The sequence below is a fragment of the Anomalospiza imberbis genome, chromosome 17 (assembly GCF_031753505.1).
Source record: "Anomalospiza imberbis isolate Cuckoo-Finch-1a 21T00152 chromosome 17, ASM3175350v1, whole genome shotgun sequence".
NCBI classification, from domain to species: Eukaryota; Metazoa; Chordata; class Aves; order Passeriformes; family Viduidae; genus Anomalospiza; species Anomalospiza imberbis.
The window spans coordinates 12,270,002-12,291,178 of NC_089697.1; the positions used below are offsets into that span (position 1 = coordinate 12,270,002).

The window sequence follows — 21,177 nt, forward strand, 5'->3', positions numbered from 1 at the left end:
AAAGTTCAGAGGGCTTGTTCCTCTCCTTTACCCAGAACATTTGGATATTCTTAAAAGTTCTGAAAAGAGTTAAAGATTCCCCTATTAGAAAAATCCATTCTCTAATAAGGTTTTTCTCAGCACTGGTTGTCCAAGATGTTTACTGGAGGCACCACTTTGCCATCCTGCATATATTAAACTCAGGAGTGTTTTGTGCTCAAGCACCAAGGCTTGATGGGGCACGTTTTGTGTGTTCATTACAGGGAGCCTCAGCAGCAGTGCAAGGCATGAGACCAAAGGCTATGTCCCATTGGCTGCCTGAGTCGTTTATTAATGGCCCCATTAAACATTCCCTCAAGCTTTCAGTTGCAGTTATCCAATTTACTTTCAAAATATTTTTTTCTTTTGACTTATGCTTCCATAGCTGAAGAGTTTTCTTAGGGAGTCCCAGCAAGGCACCCAAGGATGGCTTCTGAAAATCCCAGGACCTTGGCTGGGGGTGTCACAGTGCCAGTTTGGGGCTGGAGGCTCTTGCCATGGGCTTTCCTGCCTTCCATCCCCAGCCCATGTAAACACAGGGTGTGGATCAGGCAAGGGAGAGCTCGGCCACCTTGCTCCTTGCAGAGCTCCAAAATCCCTTCCTTCAAAGGCCAAGGAGCCTCCTTTTCTCATGCTTAGCACCAGCATTCACACACAGCAGGAAGAAAGCATCATTATTATTATTATTATTATTGATTTAAGTGGGGGTATAAAAAACAGCTCAGGAATAATTCACCTTTCTTGCTGCCATGGCACTGTGAAGTGCACAAAAAAAAGGCACACAAACTCCATGTCGACCTTCAAGAGCCAATTTCCCCTCCCAGAATATTCCCATCCTCTCTGCCACTGGATTAATTGCATTCAGCAGACAGAATTAATAGCAGTACTGAACTTGGTGCCACCTCAGGAGAGAAACGCAACCACTCGGAAGTGACAGGATAAAGGGAAAACTCAGCCCCCCAAATCACTCCCCCATCATTTACCCTGTTGCTGCTGCATTAGGAAATGTCAGGCTGCATCTTTAAGAGTAGACCTGTCTCTGCAGCAAGAGCACTGAAAGCTGGCAGTTGAGAGAGCAGAACGGATGACAGTTTTTGGCAGCAGTTTCAGCTGTCTTGTTGGGTTTTTCAGATTAATCAGCCCCCTTGGAACACTGAACAGATCATCAGGACAATCCCTCAATCCAAGATCTTTTGCAGTGGAAAAAAAAAAGTCATAAACTGGGACAGCAGCATAACAGAGGCAGCATTCTGAACGGGACTCGTGGCTCTGAGAAAGGTCCTTATCTAGACAGTGTCTAAAGCCAATGGCATTTCTGCACCATCACCCTCTGCATGTGCTCACACATGGTGGGGGTTTTTCCAGTGTGATTTTTCAGGAAGTCACAGACTGAAAAAAAGCTTCTCTCCATGCTCCCCATCCTCACCATTTCAAGTTCTGTTAAATACATTCCGTCAGATGCCAAAAATATTGACTGTTTTCTTTATATGAAAAGCCTTCCTTCCACAATAGCTAAGACTATGTGCACATGCCCAGCAAATTTTATTTGAAACACTGAGTGTCAGTAGGAGACAAATGGTCAAGAACCTTGCATTTTCCTAAAGATTCATTTACAACAATAAATTTTCAGAATCTTTATTTTTCCACATGAATTCTGAATTCAAGGCACTTCCATGCCTAACCAATGTTTCCTTATTGCCCTTCCTGGCAGAAATAAAATTCTTTAGTGTAAGAGCAAAAAATTTATTGTATCAATTTAACCACTTGATGACCTGGTATAGTTCTGTAAAGCACCTCGCAGTGTTGGCCCTCATTGTTTGAAATTTAGGAAAGAAAGAGGCAATTTTGCTAAGGAGTTTCACTTTTCCTCCATTACACAACAAATTACCAAGTAGCTGTTATGCAAGTTTCTGCTCATCCTGAAGTGTGCTCTGCTTTCAGCTTGCTGGAGGTGGCCAGCTTGGAGGAGCCAAAATTGAAATTAGATTAATCCATCATGCTCTTGACCTAAAGGCAGAGCTCCCTGAGCCCATCTCCTCGGCTTTCAGCAGGGATTTGGGATCATCTGTGAGGCTGCTCCACATCAGGAGGTAATGTTCCACATTATCCCTGCATCTCCCTGGGGCTTCCACTTGCATGTCCCACCAGCTGGGCATGGAGTGGTGACAGCCAGGACACATCCAGCAGGCTCTGCCCTGCCCTGGCCCCACACACCCGCCCACCGTGGCACTGGGATGGGAGCAGGGCACTCAGGGCGAACCCCAGCAGCTCCCAGACCACACTGGCACACACCCACGGAGCTCATCACCCCTGAAACAGATCCCTGAGCACAGCCCTGTGTCTGAGCTCACTGGGACAAAGGGGCGATTCCCAGTGGGAATGGGCACGGCTCGTGCTCCCTCAGACTCCTGTGGCGGGGCTGGGGCTCCGCTGCTCCCACCAATTCCATCCCCTGGTGCCCTCCCTGCAGCCCCAGCCCTGGCACAGCTCTGCCCCCTGCACCTCCCCAGGCCCTGAGCCCTGCACTCAGCTCCTGCTTTTCCCCGGCACTGGACTGGCAGTGCCCAGTCACCCTCCCGGGCAGTGGCGAGCTGTGGCCACGGCCAGCGAGCAGGAAGGGACTTCAAGCAGGACGCGCCAGGGTTACAAAACACACGAGCAGGGAGATGTTCTTATCACAAGCAGTTTTTACAGCCATAGCCCTGAGAAATCCCATCAGAGGGGAAGAGATGACTCAAGTCTCGTACAGACACTTTACACATCCAGACATTCTTGCATATGAGAATTTACTGCATATAAAAAATGACCTCTGACTTTTTGTGCCTCTTCTCTACACTGTCATAAACAAGAATATCATTTCAAGAGATGCTGTCAACTTATATTTAGCCTAGTTTTTTTATTTTGTTTAAAAATAAAAGCCTTCTGTAAAGCGTAAGATGAACAGAATTAAAAAAAAAACAATTCTTTGAAACAAAACAAAAAATTGTGTTGTTGCCTTTCAAACCCTTACCCTGTAGCACTGAAAACTTGGAATTGTCCACAAATGAATACGAGACTGGCATGATATTTATTATCCGAGCTTAAAATAGCACAGAACAAACAGAATACAAATCATGGCAAGTAAAAATTAATTTAAAAATTCAATTTAATAATCTAACAGTTCAGGGGCAATATGTGGTTTATATTGGCAGTGGCCTTTTAATCTTGCAAATCATATAATTAAGAAAACTTAATTAGCAAAAGCAGCGTTTGAATATTAGAGCTGTGAAAATATCTCCGAAAAAATGGCAAGTATTGGCTTGAACTTTTTGTAAGCCTCAGTTCTGTGTCTGCATGCACTTCTATGAATATAAATAAAAGGCAGGCATAAATAAATGGCACAAGCACTCAGGAAATTGTGAAGTTAGAGTGTTCACAGAAACCAAAATTGCAACCGCTTGCACTGGGGCCCGAGGCACAGCCCAGCAATGAGGAGCCTGTCCTGCTTTTCCATGAAACCTCCCCATCCCAGCCGGGCCAGGGTGAGAAAGGACAGTTCCTAGAGCCAGCACTGAGCTCCTCTCTGCCCACCAGCCCTCTCGCAGAGCCTACAAACTCCTCAGCCACCAAAGAAACCAAAGGAAATAAAGAGAGCTGCCTGCTTGGGGAAAGTTGCACACGAGTCTGTTTGGAGAGAGCCCTAGTTTCATCCATCCAAAGGAGAACAATGAAGGGGGGAAAAAAAAGAAAAATAAAAGGCTCCTGGCAATTTTCAATTTCAGAAACCCAAGCAAACTTCAGACCTGTAGCTGAGTTAAAAGGCACCAAAGCACCATCACATCTCCCTCTCCAGAGGGATCAGTGAGATTCTCACAAGTCCTTGGAGCTACGACATTTATCTCCAGCCCAGTCAGCTTCTAAAAGCACAAAGCCCATTAAACTCACATTTCCTCTCAGCCAGGTAGCCAGGGAGAATCTGTACGACATGGAAACTCCAAAGACTTTGGGCATGCAAATGGTGCAGGCACTGACATAATGACATCCACAGGCAATACTCTCACTCTCCTTGAAGCTTTAGGCAAAAAGGAGAGAAAAAAACCCAAAACAAAACTGTAATTCTGTAAAGTGCCAAAATATTCTGCTCTGTAAAATCTCAGGGAGGCATTTCTCTGCAGAAGCCTGGTTTAATTACTCCTGGACCACTAATGTTGCAGAAAAGATACAGTTGGCAGCAAACCATTTTGCACAGATAGAGGGCTTGATTTTATTTAAAGTTTCTTTTGCAATACTTGTTCAGGAGAGTTTTTATTGTTGCTCTTATGCTTTGGGACATGCACGGCATTTTTCTAAAGAGAAGATTTACCATTTCCTTCAAAAAATAAATAAACTTGCATTCTTAAATTGATCAGACTGCTTTGTTTCTGGGGGACACTCCAGTGGTTTTTATTTGCTTTATGAACAACTCCCAATATGGAAACAAAGTTAGGAACCCCAAGCAGATCCAAATTTTCCCCAGGATCTTTGAGTGCTTCAAGTCTCTGCTGCCCTTCAAGCTGTGCTTTACTTAATTTCACAGAATAAGAGCCCTCAAACCCCACATGCAATCCAAGATTTTGCCCTGCACCCACCCTTCTCCCTCCGAATTCTTTTTATTCAGCACCTTTGGAACAGCAGCTACAATAAACTGTGGGGGTTTAAACTAAAAAGAAAGATACAAACAGGGTTCTTGGTGGCCTGAATTTTGTTCTTGTGAAACAGAAGTCATTCCAAGTAAAGGCAACAGCAACAGGCTGTAGTTTTAGCAGAAATCTGGAACGACTGCGAGGTAAAGATATATATCTGTGGAATTTGGTGGGATAAGAGTAGTGGGATGCTCATGTTCAAAACCCTCACTTAGCACCAATGTCCCCTCACATGTCAGGCTTTCCTAATATCCTAAACCCCCCTGCACAAGGAGCTGCTCTGTTTCTCAAACCTGCCCTATCAACAGGCTCATTTTCCCCCTCATTATCTGCACAGAGCAGAGCTGCTTGGCAGTTGACATCCGGCCTGAAATGATGACACATTAAAGGGGTTAATCTCCCATAATTGGGAAAGGTTTTCAGAGAAAACAAGAGGTGTACAAGGAGCACCTCCCCATCCTGGCTGTGCAGATGTCACCACGTTAATCCCGAGCCCTCGTTCCACAGCTGGAAGGAGGGAGGAAAATTTCCTGCTTTTCCAACTGCCCCTGCTCTGTGTGTGCAGAGATCCGTGCTAGGAACATATCCTGATCATCAATCCTTTTCTCTCCAGCTGCACCACATTCTACAAGGCAAACCAAAAAAGATCTGGGTAGTTTTTAGCCTTTGCACATGTGCAAAATGCTCTGGTATTGGCTGAAAAATCAAACACAAAACACACACAAATCCAACAAAATTTAATTGTGGATTTATCCTCTCAGCTGCCAAATTATCAACACACCAGGAAACAACACACTAAACAAAAATAAAGATCTGGACCTTATTTATACCTGCCAAAGGACTCGATGAAGGAGGTTGACCAACCAAGAAAATGAACATTTGTTTCTGACAGGGATCTATGCAAAGCAACAGGGTTTTAATTTAGGGCTCTTTTCATCAGAATGATAACAGCTGTCATCTACTGGGTGAGCACAGTAATTACTGAATCTGCTCTGTGGAAAATGAATACCCAGCGTTTCATTTACACAATAATATCTCAATCTGCAGCGCCAGGGACAGGCAGCCACATTCCCACAGAAGGATAGCGCACATCCCACCTCGGAATTCCGCACATTTCACAGCCAACTCACCCAAAAGCCTCAACAGTCTTTAAGCTCCTTCCAAAAAAGGCCAGAAGTGTTTAGTGACAGTATTTATGACCCTAAATCTTCAAATTCAGCCTGATTTATCGTATTCTTTCACTAGTTAGTAGAAATAAATAAAGCTTTTTTAAGTAACATGAATATTCTTCTCACCTACAATTTTAGCTTATTTCCAGACTTATCTGCCACACACACAGGAATTTTTATTCCATTCACAATTTCCACAACAGCACAAGAAAATAAATTTTAAAAACACACTTCAAGATTGAGACTTCATGGTTTTTTTTTTTGTTTTAAACAGAAATATTTAAATATGTTTATCAAATAAATAGTAACTGACCTGAAAAAGAGAGCTTGGCTTTAAATCTAATTTCTCCAAAGTTGAGGATTTTTTTTAAAATATATTTTTAATCTTCTGATCCAGTTTCTTAATAGAAACAAATTTGGATTTGGAAAGCTAAACCTGATGAGAGACTGCAATTCTTTTGTTTACTAATGGAACAGTCTAACTAGAGTCATTATGGGAATGAAACTAATTTTTAAAAAGTGTTTTCATCAAAACATTTGTAATTGCACAGCAGAGATCAGTTTAAAAGTAGATGTTTCCTGATCATTAAAACAAGTGAAGTAAAATTATACGTTTTGCAGAACTGCTTGTACCAGCCTGGGCTGTATTATGAGGCAGGGGGCCAAGAATTAAGTGCTTCCAATCACTAAAAAAATACCTGTAATTCCTGTATAACCTCACACCTTGGAGAGCAGAACCCTTTCAGTGCATTTTGTTGTTTTTTCATCAGTTGGAGAGGATGTGGCAAATAACTCTGGATTAGATAAATCACTTGGAAATCTATTTCAATCAATCATTTCCCCCTTTGCAGCCATGCCCTGAAGATGTTTTGCCGAGGACTGGTTTGCATTCAGAGTTCAGCTCTCTGCCTCTTGCATCCCCTGCCATGGAGCAGCTCTGGGTCTGACTGAGGTTCCTGTCCCTCCAAACTGCCTCTCACACTCCTTCCCTGCTCCAAATTCATGGAGCAACTTTGGATTTTAGGGTCTGATTAATGTCAGCACAAAAGCAGCGAGGTGGGAGAGCCTGAATGAGCTTGTTTTGCTAAAACGAGCTTCGTGTTCGGCAGCAAACAAATAGGAAGTACCCAATTTATCTTAATATTTTAAGGCATGTGCTTAAATTCTATCAATTGCAAAGCCCTCTCAGCCAGCTCTTGATGGTCTTGATTAAAAAGGAAAAAAAACCAAAAAACCAGCTTGAGTTTTCAAAAGAGCAAAGGAATCAGGGCATTCATCCCCTTCGGAAATCAAATGAAACTTTGGATGTACAGAATAAAGAGTTCCTGTGATGAACAGCCAAAAGTCAGCCTGAAGGAGATGTTTGAAGCAGATGGCAAGAAGCAGGGCTTCTATTTGCAAAATAAATTTAAACTTGAATGAGCGTGAGCGAGTGTCAGACACTGATCCTTTTCCACATCAACAAAACTCAAGACTTAATTTTTTTCTCTCCTGCAGACAATATGTTCTGATGAGAGTTTTTTCTTTCACCTCTAGATATATTTCTGGAAAATCTGGCAGGAAACTGCCAAAGAGCTTCTTCACCGTGTTCCATCTAAAGGAAGACAGTTTTTTAGAAAAAAATAAAAATTGCAGTCCAGGACAGGAAAATGAAGATGACATGTTTACTTGGAATAAGGAATGTTTTTTTAGTAACTGAAGTTACAACTTTTTAAAATTACTTCTTCTAACTCATTGTACAAGAGTGCTTACAGCAGTTATTAAAAGAATAAATCATAAAATTAGAACAAGAGGGCTGGAAGGGATCTCGAGCAATCTTCCAGCTATTCCCCTCCCCACTCCAACCTGATGTTTGTCTCATCTTTTCCTCAGCTGAAACTCACAATCTATTACAAATATCCTCTTACAGTAAAATGGTTTTCTGATGTCTAGCTTTGTAGTGAAGAAATTTATTTTTATGGGTGAATGGACACAGAGGATAAACTCTCTTCCTTCTTCCTGAAGGCCTGTAATGCTATCCTGGTGTTGTCTGCAAGAAAAGCAGCCCAAGTTCAATTTTCTTTCACAAACTCTTTTTCCCTTCCTTTTTAGATACTCTTCGCATGGTCCATGCCTTTCCCAAATTATGGTGCCTAAATCTGGAAATAATCTAGCTCCTAATGCTCTACCAAAGTGAGAGGAAGATTATGTCTGATATCTTCTGCAAAGTTTAGTTCATTTATAATGCCTATTTATTTTCTTTTGGAATCACATAACTTCAACTCACGTTCAGCAGGTGCAGGTACAACCACTACATCCCTTTTCTAAAATGCAGGTACAGACAGGTTTTCCTGCTGGGATCCCCTAAGAATAATAAGATTTGTACTTCAGAAAGCCTCATCTCCAAAAAAATGAGTTGAAAATCTGAATGGATGGTGAATAACTTAAATAATATACATAAAACTGTGCATCTGCACTTAGAAGATGGTTTCCCACATTCTGTAGAGGTGCAATTAAGTGAAGTTTTTTTTAAATACAGATTTAAATTAAGATTTTGCTCCTTATTACCTGGTAGTTGCTCACTTTAAATTGAGTAAAATAAAATCAAGGTGCTAGTAAATCATCACCCACTGCTCATCGATGTAAGTCTGCATTTGGGTCTCAAAATTAAAATAGGAAAAGACAAAAATACACAAGGCATATTATTTTCCTTATTAATTTTAAATGTTACAAACAATATCTTTGCTATTACAAAACAGCCATTTAGGCAACTGAACTAATTTTAGAGCATCTCTATGTAAATGTGCTGCTGAAATCACACCTTAAATACAAGACACCCTTCAGTTTGGAGACTCAAAGAACAATTTCATCAGCAAATGGTTTTGTTGGGAGCACCAGCGAGTAATTGCAGGGCCTTGGTGATGCTGTGCTGGGACACTTTTAGCTCCTCACACAATTTATTGTCACACCTGCACAGTCAGAGGTGGATGTCTCAAAAGCAGGAGTTTTGTCCTTTCTACAGCTGCATTCATCACTGCCAATTCCATCCTGTTCCCTCAAGATGTAAGATTAGGAGGACAGATGGCAAAGAGTGCAGAGTAAACAGAATAAATCAGTTTGTTTGGCAGCTGGGTGAGGAGTTTGATACTCCAGTGGCTATTTTGAAACCCGAGCCGAAGGGTGTTCCATGTACTGCTGAAACGTCCATGCTCTGCTCCTCCAATGCCTCAAGTTAACCAAACAAGAAAAAATTGACTTAAGAGGTCACAGAAACATTGACAGCAAGGAGCAAGTGCTTAAAACAGAGTTACTCCTTCAGTTCTCCAGAACAGGAATTCCCAATGGTGCAGATTCCTGAAGTTTAGAGAGCGACACAGCCCTGCTCTGACACCTGTCCTCCCACACTGCCAGTCAGGTACAGCACACCAGGGACATTCCCATGTCCTGTTGCCAAATCCACCTCTGCCAACATGTCTACAAGCAAAGAAATTTCAAAATAAAGCCCAGCATGTGACAGGTTGGCTCATTTGCTTAGGAAATGTCATTTTTCCCATTTGATGTACAGTTGAGGAATGATCCCACTTGCAAAGGGAAGGCAATTGCTCAACCCAGCACACTCTGGCAATTTTCACATAATTAGCAGAATACATTTAGTCTTAACCTTCTTCTGATGAATTCAGTCACACCTGTTTATGTGAAATCAATTAAGAGACCTTAATCTTCTTAGACAGTTTCCAGCACTCCATCCACAGGTTCAGGCCTGTTCCTTGTATTGCGAAGTTTAAGTTATATTAAAAAAGAAACAATTATCCTATAAACACAAAGACCTCAATTATACCTTAATAATTAAACCCAGTTACACTTTTAGTCTGCAGCCTCTTGGTGGCCAGCCACATATCAGTGCAGTCCATTTTGCCTCTGAGAGGGGAAGGGGGAGCAGAATAACCCCAAAGCCAGGTCAGCAGGAGCACGCCTGGGTGCCTGCCCCGTGCCTGAACACACATTCCTGTGCCTGGATCTGCTCAGGACTTGTGCAGTGACGTAAGGGAACGGCTGCTCACGGGGTCATCCGAGGAAAGGAAGCCCAGGCTAGCTCCCCAGAGCATCCAAAATCCCCCTTCTTACAGAAGAATTTTTGGGGAAGGATTTAATTTCACCTCACTTCAGGCATGTCCCTAAAATAGACATTGACAGCAAGGCAGATGATTCATCCTTCAGAAATGCCTGCATTTCCTCACTGCAGAGCCTCCACAAGAGGCTCAGGTCAGATGGCCAGAGCTGGAGGAGACAAATCCCACCATTAGTGAGGATGGACAAGCAGCACTGATATTTAGTGAGAGAGCAAGGTGCATGAATCCCTGCTCAGCTCTGCAGTCAGAAGTTACCTGGCTGGTTGAAGCTAAAAAAAGAATAGTGTTCCCAGTCTCCACTGGGCATAGTTTGTGGCTTATAGCATGAGGCATTGTTTTATGCCAAAAGGGAATTTAAATCTCACATCTGTGTTTGTTTCTTGGATCTGCTATGCTGGCAAGTGAGTCATCCTGAGAAATTTTAAATTACTTTTCATCATACATCTAACATCATAAAAAGCATTGACTTAGTGTCCAGAAATAGTTCAAATTGCAGTAGGAGCAAGAAGTCTTCACACACTCACAGATTATCTCCTGGGATACACATGAAAGGAGCTGGGAGTACCTTGAAGGTTTTAGAGGAAAACTTCTGCTCAGCCTACAGAGCTGCACAAAACTGCTTTGGGGTGAAACAAAACAAATGAAAATCAATAGCTTCAGCCAAGGAAACCATGACATTTAATGTGTGGAACGTGTGACAACTGACCCACTCCGTGAGACCTCCTGGGAAGCTGAGGTCCTGCTCACTGGCAATCAGGAGTTTCTCTTGCAGTTGTACACATGCTACCTTTCCAGCCACGTTCATTACACCGATTTTAGAAGGTGGATGAAAGAAAGGAAGAAGAAAAAAATATATAAAGACTCCTTTTTCCCCTCAGCCCTTTCTAGGGAAAATTTCAAGTAGCAGCTAAAATCTGTTTGAGATCAGCTTTTTTTTTTATAAACTTTGGGTTTCATTCTAATGGTTAGGGAGACACATAATAACTGGCTTTAGAATAATTTTCTTTGGACTATCTCCCCAAAGCCACAATTAATGTAAATACCAGTGTCTTGTTAGTTATTTCCTTTCATTGGTGAAGGCTGAAATGCAATGATCCGACCACAAATCACAAAGCAAATAAGCTTGCAGTGCTGTTCTACGTGGTGATTATGCAGTTTGTACAGGAAGAGTTGATAAGGGAGATGTTTTGTGAGCAGGATTCCTGGACTGCTTGGAAGGGTTTCATTACGTGACAGAGGAGTAACTCTCACATCCTCCTGAGCAATGCAGGTTGCAGCTTCCAGGGGCACTTGGACATAAAAGCAGAGTCAGGTCTCAATGTCAAGAGCAGATGTGGGATCAGAGACCAGGTTGTGGACCCTAAGTGCACAAACCTGGGGGGATTTACTCCTTCTCCTGCATTTCTTGCAGGTCCTGAGGGGCCTGTAGTGATGGACAGCACACAGCCACAGCAGGAGATGAAAACCAACCTCTCTGTCTCTCTTCTCTGAGCCAGGAGACCCTTGGTGAGGAAGAACTTCACCCTTGGTGAAGGAGAACCACCACCTCCGGGCATGCACAAGCCTCAGTCTTTCCAGTTTTGCTGTCACTACGCATCTTTTTTACCCTTCAATTGCTGGTATACAAAACCACGGGTATTTTAATGCCCTATTTTCATTTTATAAGTGGGTATTTTGTTTAACAGACAAAAATACACATCTCCAGTCAAACATCCAAATAACTGAAGCAGGTTTCTGTCAAAACCCCTCTTTACCAAATCCCCTCTTCTCTGCCAGTCACAGACAGACATGCTACTAAAATATGCAACAGCAGAAGATGCTTTCCAGGGAAAAAAAATAAAATCCTTGCCTGAATACAATTGGTACAAACACAGCAGAACAAAATCTGGCTGCATGACCAGACTGCCCAGTTCGGTGTTGCAGGGACAGGTTTCCAACACAGCCTTGCCTTCATAATACCATAGCCAACATCACTCTGAACAAGTAGCAGCCCTTGGGTTTAGCTTGGCATTTTGTGAAGGGAACAGCTCAATCCCAATTCTTTCATGCTGCTCTATCAATTGACTTGTCAAAAGTACAGAGCCATCACTTACCAGCAGGCCAGAGCTGTCATTCTCCCAACAGGGCCTCAGGAGGCTCTTTCCTGGCAGGAAAAGCCATCAGCTGCAAGGAAGAAGATGGAAGGATAATTAAATTAATCCCTTTGCCTTCCTAAGCAACTTAAGTATCATCCTTCCATATCTGACATCTTGCAGTTTAGACTCTTCAGGGTGAGATGCAAAATAGACACCACAGTACCTGGTTTTCAGTGATAGGAAAGGTACATGCCAAGGGGAGAAACAATTTGCTTGTGGCTGTGCAAGGCTTTTGGACAGGAGGAAATGAGAGCACAGCTGGATTGTAGGCTGCTCCAGTTTTCTGCCAGCTTTCTGGACTCTCTAGCACTGATCTCTGCACTTGCTGTGCTGCTGGAAGGGAAATTTGCTTTCCAAAGTGAGGGGCTGGGTCATTGTGCCACAGTGACAGCCAGCTCAAGTGTTTGTGGAGACTTGCATCACTTCTCAGAGGCAGCACCTAATCCCTGCACCACATTTTCTGTAGGAACTTTGCAGTACTGGGGCTTTGCTCATCTCTACGATGGATGGTTTTGAGAGGCCCAAACTATTTTGCAAGGATCCCAAAACATGTTTGAATTTGTTTCCCCAGTCACAAAGGGCTGGCACATCCCTTCCCAGTCCCACAGCACCTCGGCACAAGGAAATAAAACCCCAGGAAAAAAAAAAACCAAAAAACTCCATCCCAACTTGGAAATCAACAGCATCTCAAGAAGTGATCAGATACATGTGGATGCAAACACACAGATAACGAATTATCATCTTGTGTATTCTTACATTCCCTTTCCCCTCCTGTTTTTCCTCTAGGCTGTTTCTATATTTTAACTCCAGCTCCAATTTCTACCCTGGGTTTTCATTATGCTCCTGGTGTAAGAGCCACACATCCCTTCCCATCTCGCTCCTGCCATTTCTTTGGAAGTGCCTGTGGATGATTTGCAAAGGCCTGAGACCTTGCTGGGGTCCATTTCTCAGCAGGAAGCTCCTCCAGCTCCCTGTTGATCCAAATCACTCTGAATTTTATTACCCTTCTTTGTATTGCCTGACTCCCTGACCCTGTAGTTTATGGTTAGTCCAATCTTTGTGTTTCCATCAGGAGACACTTCTCAGCTAACATTAGATTTGAGCCTATTAGAGCTGCTGATACAAGAGGAGCCCCCTAAGAAATCCTGAAGGGTGGAACTGGGAATAGAGCATGGGAGCAATGAGCTTGTTCCCCTGCAAACATGATCAAAATGATGGATCTTGCCAGAAGTGCCCGTTGCCCAATTTTTGTTCTTACCAAGCTACAGGGTTACCTTCACACCCTTTAATTACTCACACCTTCCTTAAGGTACACGGCTCAAACAAACAAACAGGGGGAAAAAAAAGTTACAACAACGTAGCATGATCTTGACATACAAGATGTCAGAACCATTCCAAACCCCTTTATTGCAGAATGATGTCTTTTGTGCTCAGAGGCATGCTTGCTATTCATAGATCCACTGCTCAGCTGTTCCAGTTTTTAGTTCTGCATAAATGCCCACTCATTATGTCCAGAGGGTTTTGCCTGTAGCTTTGTGTTTGTAGCCTTGAGGCAAATGTCTTGATGGCTTAGGGAACTCGTAGGGAATGACCAAATAACATCGGATTTTCCACAGCAACGAAGCCATTATGGGACAGCATTTCTATGTAACAGCACCCTTCAGTGTGCAATCATTATAACTAAGGATTTAACCGGGCTCTGGGGACACAACAAAATCACTTTGCAGCCAAAAAATCCACAGTGAAATCTTAAGCATTCGATTTCTGAAATGCTTGAGTCAGGCATCTTTGTCAGTTACAGTAAAACCAAGTGAAGGGGAAGGAGCTTTATGCACATCTTAAGAATGAATCCAAGTGTTTGGACCTGTGCATGCAGTGGTGGGAGTGCAGCTTTCCTTGTGCATTCCCTGCACACAGAGTTTCCTGCAGCTGCATCTGGAGCCATCGTAAGCACACACACAGCCCTAGTTAATATTTTTAGCCGTAGAATTTTAGCTATGGCTGAAAATTCTAAGTGTGCTGGTCACGATTTTGAGGAAAATCTGGTTAGACTGTAGGAGACTACACAGAACCTTTGTAATTTGGTCAAATCCCACCAAAGTACACTCCCTGCTCCAAGGGACTGGGCTGAAGAGGAGCTCATGCAGAAGGAGAGGCTGTTTTGGTGGGGAACGTGTGGAAATAATCCCATGAGGAGCAATCTGTGCCAGGCCTGGCCTTAATGAGCTCCTTGTCGTGGCACATGGGAAACTCCACCGGTGCTTCCAGGAGAGCTTCCAGGTGCCACTTTCTCCCAGCACAGGCAGGGAATGAAATCCATCCCAAGCCTGGTCAGCCATCCCCGGGACAGCAAGAACAAGGCACATCTGGATGGTTCCTTGGGTCCATGAAGCACCCAAGGCAGTCTTTCCCCCAGCACACATCCCCAAGGGTGAGCCGTGCTGTGATTCACCACAGAGATGCTGGGGGGTGCATAAGGGCTGCAGTGATGAGGCAGGAAGCTGGAGCATGGAGCAGAAATGCATGACTGCATGGGAAAATCAGAGGTGCAGCCAGACAAGTGACCCTCTTGGATAATAAGGTGATGTGGTCCAGCGCTGGGATGTGATGGAAAAGGAGCTCCCAGTCCCTCCCCAGGTTGTAACCCTCACACACAGTGGCTGTGGTGTTCTGACAGGACTCAGAACAGCAGAGTGCAGAGCAGGGATGGATGAATCTGACTGTGCACCTCACCCCACATCCAGCCTGGCTTCTGCATCTCCAGGAAGGCTGGGTTAATAGCAGCAGCCAGCAACATCACTGTCACAACAACTTAGCCCTGCCAGGAGCCGTAGCAGGAATAATAACCTCTACATTAGAAAATGGTTCAACCCAGCAGCATGGCTGGGCAGGGCTTTAGCCAGCCGTGACTCACCAGAAATGCTCACAGAGCTCCTTGTGTGGAAGAGGCTGTGCAAGGCTCCCCTCACCAGCCCTGCTGTGGCCAGCTCAGCCCCAAAGAGCAGCTGTGCATTGCCTCAGCCTCTTCCTTCCCCAGGGATGCCATTTCCTACCTGCCTGGTGGCTCTGGGTTTTAACCCTGGTGGAAGAAAGAGTCCAGCCCTCAGGGGTTTTTTTTTAGGTACATATTTTTGAGGTGGTGTTCTTTGACACCTTTCCCTTGTATTGTAAAGGTCAACTAATACATCCCAGAGGGAACACTATCACAGCAATTAAAAACCAAAAAAAAAAAAATTAGAGAGGAAAAGTTTAGTTCTTTCATTATTTGCCCAGTTCATGCTTTGTAAATTTCATGTTTATTCCTCAGACACAAGAACCTTCTTCCCTTCAAACTGCTCATTTGGGTAAGCTGGGAACAACAACTTTTGTTGCCTACAAAGTACTTGGGACACAGTCCCAATGTTGCCTGCATATGATGGAGTTTCAAACCTCAGAAATAAGTACAGGGCACAAGCACCAACTAGAGACTTCCAGCAGCCAGACATCAAGTCACCAGCTCCAGGAATCAGCTCTCACACCCAGCAGCAGCAACACAGACAGGTTTGCTGGACTCGTTATTGTAATGAAGCTCATTAAAGTCCTCCCAGCTGCAGTGCATCCTGTAATCACCATTTCCACCTTTCACAGAACCTCCCAGAGTGGTTCAGGTCAGGAGGGATCACTGCAGGTCACCCAGCCCAGCCTCTGCTCAAGCAGGGTCCCCTTGAGCACCTTCCTCAGGACTGTGCCCAGATGGCTTTTGAATATCCCCAGGGAATGAGACTCCGCAGCCTCTCAGGGCAACCTGTTCCAGTGCTCAGTAAAGTTCTACCCCATTTTTTGGTGGAATTCCCTGTGCATCGGTTTCTGCCCATTGCTCCCCATCCTGTCCCTTGGCACTACCGATAGGAGCCTGGCTGTGAAAAAAAACACATTCAAAGGTGATTGAGAGTGGCCTAGAAAGGGACAGAGAGATGGAAGGAGCACCTTGGCAGGTGTGATGACATCCCTAAACACACACAGATCCAGGCCATGTTTAGAGTTCAGGGAAGGGCACACAGGAACCACAGGAGGAGTCAGCTTTTCTGTGTCATCCTCATAAATGCAGCATAACCTCACCATGGATCTGTGCAGGGACACCTTTGGAAGGGCAGGGATATAAACCCAAAGGAAGAATTGGAGGAAAAAAGCAGAAAAACATCCAGAGATACAAAATGCTGCAGTTAAATGAAACCTCACAGACATGGAGCTACTCCTTCGTGCAGTCCTCTTATTTGGACATGTTTATTTCCTTTTATCTTATTTTTAAGTGTACATCCTGGTACAAGGCAGGAGATTCTTCTTCCCCAACCAGTAAATTCATACGAGACGTAAAAGGGGAGGGATGAAACATAACAAAAAAATTAAAATGTAAAATTTTTCACTAGACAAGTCCAATTCCTCGTACAATCACTTTTGAAGGCCGTGCTGACAAGGGCAGATTTCACACCCCTCACAGTGCGATGCAAGGAGCTATTTGCCTTTTTAGTCGTGCAAAGTGTTTAGGTATTTCATTGTGACTTACTGCAGTAAAAATTAGGGGCCTGATCAGACCATAAATATATGTATAAATAAATAAATAAATAAATAAATATATATATATATATATATATATATATATAAAAATATATATATAAAAATATCAGACCATAAATAAATATATATAAATAAAGATACTCCAGAAGCAGCTCACTGTGGCCAGAAATGAATTTCACCTCCCAAATTCAGAGCAGACAGCTGCCACTGCCTTTCCCTGTGCACACAGATGGAAAAGGACATGGACATCCCTGCCAAGGCCTGGGGAAAAGCTGAACACCACAACTTTGGGAGTCCTGCAGGGAAGGCTGGAGCTGGGGATTAGGAAACCAAACCCTGCTGAAACAAAGCCTCTCAGGAAACCCAGGGCTGTCTCTCACTCAAGTCCCTTCATCACCGACAAGCACAGGGCTGTGCTGGAAGCAGTTTGGTTGGTTCAGCTCAACCAGCTATTAAAATCATAACCAGTTCCTTCAGCAGCAGCCGGCAGTAACTTCCAGCCAGCTCTGCCACCCAGCCTGGACACCCCATTCCAGAGAGGGAACTGGACACCTGCCCTGCTGCAGCCTCACAGGCCCCAGGTCCCACTTTCAGGGGGGCAGATGACTTAATTTCCAAGCCCACCTCCACATCCAGCCAGCAGGGATAGCAATTGAAATGGCAATTTTATTAATTTTGTTTTTAAATGGCAATTTTATTAATTTTGTTTCTAAATGGCAATTTTATTTTTTAAATTTTTTTTTTTTTGTAATTTTATTCATTTTTTTTAAATGGCAATTCTATTCTTTTTTTTTTTTTTTCTTTTAATGCAACAGCTGTAGCTCATGAGCTCCATGGCCATAGCTGCACCCTGGATATTTCACAAACACCAGCCAGCACTTCCTAGTGCATCACAACAGAGACAACATCCAAGCTTTGCAGTTCCCTGGAATATTTTTGCCTCACTGCCGCATAATTCTTCCACTGAAGAGCTTGTGCAGGATCAGGCTCTGTGGGAAGCAGCGAGCCCAGCACAGGAGGCATCAGCACTGGTCCACCTGGTGGTCCTTGCACAGAACCCTCTGCTCCCAGCGAGCCAGCACTGGCCACGTCTAAGCTCCAGGTGCATTTTTGGAGAGCCCAGGCCGGGTATTGACCTCTGCAGCAATATCTGAGTCACCCCTGTAATTAAAAATGCCCTGGGTTGGTGACTCCACAAGCTTTGGCTCTCCCTGCCACAGCCCCGCTGTGGAAGGAGGGATTTCTCCTACGTGTGGCCTCCAACAGGTCTGGAGAAACATCTCCTTCCAAAGGGATGAGCTCCTCATCACCAGCACATTTCCTTTCTGTTTATGGTCCTACCTCTGAGTTACTGTTTTCCCCAAGTACCCTCTGACAGATTTCCAGGTCAGTCACCCTTGAAATCCTTTCTGACCAGTCACTGACACTGCCATTCTGGAAACTACAAGTTTCCGATAGCCTTTTGGAAAGCTCTTTCACCTCTATTTTTTTTTTTCCTCTTTTAATAAAAAAGAAAAAGACGTTTCCTCAGTTTTCATCTTATGCAAACGTGTGGGGTTTATGTAAGATGATGGCCTGGGGCTGCATCACCCCTGGCCCCGGCTGTGATCCGCTGCCATCTCCCAGCCCCGGCAGGCCGGGACCTGCGGGACCGGGGGGCGAGCCGGGACCCGAGCGGTGCCCGCTGCTGGGACAGCACCCGCCGGCACCGGGGCACGGCCGGGACCGGGGCAAGACCGGGACCGAGGGAAAACCGGGACCCGGGAGACGGCCGGGACCGGGGCAAAACCGGGACTGGGGCAAGACCGGGACCCTGGAGATGGCCGGGACCGGGGCAAAACCGGGACCGGGGCAAGACCGGGACCCTGGAGACGGCCGGGACCGGGGCAAAACCGGGACCGGGGCAAGACCGGGACCCTGGAGATGGCCGGGACCGGGGCAAAACCGGGACCCGGGAGACGGCCGGGACCGGGGCAAAACCGGGACCGAGGGAAAACCGGGACCCGGCAGACGGCCGGGACCGGGGCAAAACCGGGACCGAGGGAAAACCGGGACCCGGCAGACGGCCGGGACCGGGGCAAAACCGGGACCGGGGCAAGACCGAGACCCTGGAGACGGCCGGGACCGGGGCAAAACCGGGACCCTGGAGACGGCCGGGACCGAGGGAAAACCGGGACCCTGGAGACGGCCGGGACCGAGGGAAAACCGGGACCCTGGAGACGGCCGGGACCGGGCCAAAACCGGGACCGAGGCAAGACCGGGACCCGGGAGACGGCCGGGACCCGGGAGACGGCCGGGACCGGGGCAAGACCGGGACCGGGGCAAGACCGGGACCGGGGCAAGACCGGGACCGAGGGAAAACCGGGACCCTGGAGACGGCCGGGATCGGGGCAAAACCGTGACCCGGGCAAAACCGGGACCCTGGAGACGGCCGGGACCGGGGCAAGACCGGGACCCTGGAGACGGCCGGGACCGGGGCAAGACCGAGACCCGGGAGACGGCCGGGACCCCGCGCCTTGAGCATCCCCGCATCCCGCGCACAGCCCTGCCAGGGTGGAAGCTCGACGTTTCCAAGAAAAAAAAGAACATTTCACTCATCCTGACCGACAAACTTTTTTTTTTTTTTTTTTTCGATCGTGACTTATCTGAGGAAAATGGATACAAAAGAAAACCCGTAATCGGTTTAACACCTTTCGAGTTCTCACCTAAATACTCATTCTCATCTTTACGTCTCTGATGCCAATCACTGCCCTACCTTGCCAGCAAATACAACAACAAAAAAATAACAAAAGTATTAATTTTAACTACGCTCGTGTTCCTTTTTAACACCCCAATCCCATAAGTCATGAAGAAAATCACCAGAAACAATTTTTACTTCAAACATCAACAGAAATCACTCTGAATCCTCCCCCGAGTCCAGCAGGTTTGTGCAGTGCGTTTCTGGAGACATTTGTGGCGTGCATTTCTGCTCTCTGCGGGAAAATTAACAGGAGCGCCTCACAACAGCCCTACCAGCATCTTATCAACTTCTATCTCCCACCAGACAAAGCCACTAAGCACAGGCGTTTGTCCGCCACAAGCACAGAGATTCCCCGTTATTGGGACGAGGAAACGGTACTTGAGGCTCTGAAGGGGCCAGCCTGTCACTCACACAGAAACATGCATAGTTTGTCCTCCCTTAACGACCTCATACACATGCAGATGTGCCCTGGCTCCGCTCTGCTCTCAGAGCTTACCTCTGCAGAAGGATGGTGCTGACAAATCCTCGGGCAGGGGCAGAGCCCAGAAAGAAGCGTTTCGGGTTCGTATCTGCTGCTCTGCTGAAGGCAGCCGGCCCCAAATCCAGCTGGTCCCACTCAGCTGACCTCACACACTGATCCCAAACGCTTCAGCCTGGGCTTCTAGGAACTTGTGTGAGGTCTGGAAAACAGGATCCTCTGCAGAAAGGCCAAACTTTAGCTGCAAGAGATGCCTCTGTCCACATTCCACCTTTGTCTGAGTCACATCGGCTGCTCACAGACCAGTTAAAAGCTATACATTTTTAACTTAACGAGCAGTAAGACCTTCAGGTGTGAAGGGGTTTTCTCCTCCTGCACTGATCTTTCCAGCGCTGTCCCCACCGGTGTTTCTTGTTAAGGTTGTAACGAACCAGAGCCTCATCCCAAGTGCTTCTGGTTTAGAAACCAACACTTTTTTGTTGTTTAAATGCCAAGGGTTACTCATCTTTGGGTCTCCAATACCAGAATCTCTGCTGACACGTTTGGTGGTCACTGCTTTTGAGGGACACAAGGATCCATGTCCAGGCACTGGACAGTGATTTCTGGCAGTTTAGGACCTGCCCTAGAGGTCACTGACACTTTGACTATTTGGCTTCCCCTGCACCTCTGAAAACACACATTTTCCTGGCATCTCCTGCTCTGAACATCCTCCAGCTTCTCTCATGTTTTCTCTGGATTTCACCACATCTTAAACCTAAATATAGAGCACCATTTTGGGGTAATTAGAGATTCTTAATTAATTAGAGTTATGGATTTAAAGATTCAAAGCTTGACAAATGAGCTCAGGCAAATTTTGCTGCAAGAGCTGGAGAAAATTCCTGGTCGCAGGTAGCTGCCCTAGCGCTCTGCTGGAGGTTAATTACTGTTTCTCCAAAATATGTGTGCCTCCATCCCACACATGTGCGCTCCAGCTCACAGCCAGCACCCAGCTCAGCTCCTGCACGTCCAGCTGCCAGCTTGGTGCTCTCAGCTCTCCAGCAGACCCCACACCTGCAGCTGCTCAGGGAGTTTGGGTTTTTTTTTTTTTTTTCCTTTCTCTATGGAGTTGATGTGATGCAAAGAGAGAAGGACTGGATGAAGACCTGGCAGAAGTCATTTCTGCTTCCAGACAGGAACCATCCTGCCAGAGAGCTGAAATAAAATATTTTCCCTTCTCTCTCTTTAGCAAGGGAGCTGGCAGAATTTTCAACCACTTTCTGTCACTAAAGAACTACTTCAATCAATTACAAATAATTGTTTTATTGCAGCAATCA

General features: G+C 45.5%; 1 long non-coding RNA gene across 3 annotated transcripts; it reads right to left on the reverse strand.

The window, feature by feature from the left end:
* Positions 1-7,498: 7,498 nt before the first annotated feature.
* On the reverse strand, positions 7,499-19,920 carry LOC137484310 (uncharacterized). Of its 3 annotated transcripts, none has more exons than XR_011004823.1 (3): positions 19,883-19,920; positions 12,051-12,120; positions 7,499-11,246 (listed from the first exon to the last, which is right to left on the reverse strand). It is a non-coding gene; the product is annotated as an uncharacterized lncRNA (long non-coding RNA). The 3 variants fall into 3 exon arrangements; XR_011004824.1 differs by having other exon boundaries at positions 7,499-9,513; positions 19,883-19,913; XR_011004822.1 differs by lacking the exon at positions 19,883-19,920 and adding an exon at positions 17,988-18,123.
* Positions 19,921-21,177: the final 1,257 nt, after the last annotated feature.